Source organism: Solanum pennellii, chromosome 2 (genome assembly GCF_001406875.1).
Source record: "Solanum pennellii chromosome 2, SPENNV200".
Classification (NCBI taxonomy): Eukaryota; Viridiplantae; Streptophyta; class Magnoliopsida; order Solanales; family Solanaceae; genus Solanum; species Solanum pennellii.
The window spans coordinates 4,906,131-4,910,212 of NC_028638.1; positions in this window are offsets into that span (position 1 = coordinate 4,906,131).

A 4,082-nucleotide genomic window follows, 5' to 3' on the forward strand; every position below is an offset into this window, starting at 1 on the left:
TTCATTACTTCCACCTATCCTAAGTAACCTCCTTTAAGCCATTCTAGTTAGGGTCCTAGCATTTACTTCCATTGTCCATTTTACTTTAGGGAAACAATAGCATTAACAAACATAGACCACGTGATGCTAAATAGTAAATCTGGTGTCATAAAACCCCACACCAAAATTGGGTGGTCTACAGGCCAAAGTAGAACCATACATAACATAGCTTTCTAGGTGGATCAAATAGCTTGTACCTTATGGTGGCAACTTAGTTTATGGAACTTGGGGGTAATCATGGAAACATCACTCTAACACCCTTTTGGGTCATGAGGCTATCCACCCTATGAGGACCGTAGTAAACCCTACCTTCTTTATGTGGGAAAGTGTTACCCCCTCATATACAAGTTCTCTCGGTGCTAATCTAAGTTCCCTATATTGAAAACAACGCTGTATTATCATTTTTTCATAAAACATAAGGTTAGCATGTTTTCTCCCATATGCTTATAACATATTAAAGCACCTATCTAGTTTTAGAGTATTCTTGGGCACACCTTTCAACGCCCCTCTATTAACTAGATAATCTTTCATGTGCGTGCGTATACATATATGTGAGCAAGCCTTTCACATAACACATTAAGTCACACATGTTTATATATACATATTAATACATATAGAAACCAAAACTAGAACTATCCTATCAAGGTACACATGTGCAATGCATAGGCAAAGTCCCATACCCTTATCCATACTAGTAAACCTATCAAGTCAGTGCAATGCATAGGCAAAGTCCCATACCCTTATCCATACTAGTAAACCTATCAAGTCATCCTAGTAAGTAACACATAACATATTTAACATACATATAATTTGCATGCATAGTAGTAGACACTAGTGAATATGAGAACCTTTCATTAAACACTATGAACATTCACTACATTGTAAGCACGCATAATGTGAGAGTGTGTGTACATTGGTTAACATGATCAAATAATGGCTATAACCAACTCATTGAGGCAACCACCCTCTTAGACCACATTACACTTTCAATTATAGACCACACATAACAACTTTGCATACTAGACAAGACAATCTTCATATTATACTTTAAGGCTCCTTAACATTAGCTATTTAGACATTTACATAGGGTACATAGGTAAGGGATTATTAACCATTTTAACTCATCAATGTAAGAACCTATAATTTACCCTAACATGGGTATACACATGCTTATACAATAGCCATACAACCTAGATCATAACTTGAATACGAAAGTAGGCATAACTTCATCTACTGTAATCATCATAGCCACATATTCATATATTAATTAATTTTCCTTCAAGGTTGTGGTCAAAACATATATAATGACAATAAAGTAAACACCACCACCATAAGTGGACCATACCACACAATGTTATACAATGCTTCATAAACATTGTTATAAAGAAGTAGAGAAGTAGAAGAGTAGAGGAACTCTTACCAATCCTTTAGCCTTTGGTCATCATTGACCACTACTACTCTTTAATAAATAATAAAGTATAGGGAAGTAGCTTAAGTACCATAATCATATATGAATTCAAGTATAGGCTACTACAAGGTCATACTACAACTAGCACAACACATTAACATACTAGAAAGTAGAATAACATAGATCATTAGCCAATTTCTTTTACATGGATTATAGATAATATTTCATGAATCATATAACTCTAAGGCTGTAGCTAAACATACACTTAGACACAACGAAATCATGCTTAAAGCACTTCATGATCAAGCTTCCAACATAGACATTAGGCTTATTAATTCATTAGAGTATAGAGGAATTAGTCAATACTAATGATTCCCTAAGGCCTTGATCATCAATCATATTTTAACAATAATGTACATATTAGGCTGTAGCTAATTATATCATTACTCAAAGAAATCATGCTTCACATAATCTAAAAATATGGATCACATCACTTACATAGTATTATCAATCGATAGATTAGAAGAACTAGATAAATTCATGCCAATAATTATTTACTTTGATCATACAAGATTCCTGTCCATAATTCAATCATTATTTAACCTAAAACAGTGGCTACAAGCAACATAACATAATTCAAGGTCTTACAACAATCAACACAAAACTAACCTTACAGTGAATACACAGATCATATATTAATCATGTTAAATTCTTCATACATTGATACTCATGGATCCTAATAATAAAATCACAATCAATTAAATTAAATTACAGTAAATGAAGACAATTCAACGTAAGAAAATCACAATTGAACTATTAACAAGTCATGATCACAAAGCCAATGCAAGGATAAATCGATTTAAGGAAGGATCATGGGTTCATCATGCAATTTGAATAAAATCACGTTAAAACCAACATATCAACATCAATTTATCATTATTTAACCATTAAAAACATTTTGAGAAAGAACCCATGGCTAGACTGAAAGATTGGAAGATTGATCATAAAATCTCTTCGAAAACTTTGAGAAGAACTCTTCAAGTGAAAGGTTACTTGGAGATGAAGGATCACCATACCTTTTTTTATTTGAAAACCTATGAAACATGATGATTCATACATGGAAATCCAACCTCCTATCAGTTCTTAAGCTTCACCAACAATGGTGATTTCTTGAGAGAATATTTTGGAGGGAAAAGTTTAAATTGGTGTGAGTTTGTTTGGGAATGGTGTCATAACGTTTTAGATAAATTATATACACCCAAAAGTAGCTAAATAAACCTATTAGAGTCATGTTAGGACTTGGTGTGAATTTCTCATTCACCCCTAAAATAAAACAGACATAGGCACCAGTTGAGAGGCCACAACCGACGGAGCAATCTACTGGTTGTAGGTCAGTCTACTGCTCGTCGTTTGGCTTCCATCGATTGGTACTTGGAAAAATTTTGGGTTGAGACCTTCCAAATCCAAGTAAAAATCAACGATACCTCACCTACTGGCTGCTGGTTGACAAACTGGCCGTCGTTTGGTCTGTCGATTGAAACTTCCAAGGCCATGTCTCGACCAGACTTGGGGCCTTCTTGTGGGGCCATTTGCGGGGCCCTTTAGAAGTCTTACCTGGACGTTTCCTGAAGTAAATACAACCCTCAAAAAGTTTTAGACCTTACACATTAGTTTCACCCAAAACAAACACCTGCAACTCGTCCAAATAGGCTAGGCCCCATCAAGACACACGTTGAGCGTCTTAAGGGCTATCTATCGAATGCCTTGGACGTTCTTGGTTGTTTGACTTCCAAACTTCTAGAAACTCCATATACCATCATTAAACATAATTATAAATTATTTTAATACTTAATAATCTCATTAAATACAGAATAAAAAAATGCATGACCACATGAGGCACATAGGCAACTAGTCGTCGAACGTTTTGGTCGTCCCTTGACGTTCGACTTCCAAATCATCTCAAAGTTTACACACTTCCTCTAAACCATATGATAAGACATTTTAGGAACTAATAAACTTAATACAAAAATGTTAGGCTCTAGACACCCTAACTCTTTTTAGGGTCTTACACTAACACAATGTCATGCAAGAGAACCATAAACATATGCATATACATTAGACCACCTTCCTAAGACTCCCTTAGATAGATACTTGTGCAATGTATAGGTGGTTTCATTACTTCCACCTATCCTAAGTACCTTCCCTTGGTTATCCTAGTTAGGGTCCTTTACTTTTTACTTCCATTGTCCATTTTACTTTAGAAAAACAATAGCCTTAACAGACACTAAGACCATAGGTTAAATATGGAATTTGGTTTGTATAACCTTACACCAATGGAAGGTGCTCTTACTTTGCCAAGGTAGAATATTAACACATGCTAGCATACTAAGTTAATTAACTTGCTAGATCCTATGTGAACTTGTCACGACCCAAAACGGGCCGCGACTGGCACCCACACTTATCCTACTATGTGAGCGAACCAACCAATCTAATCCCCAACATTTCAACCATAAATAACAAAATATAATGCGGAAGACTTAAAACTCATTAATGAAAATCGATTAAATAACTTATAAAAACTCAATACTATTTATTCCCAAAACCTGGAAGTCATCACCACAAGAACATCTATCCT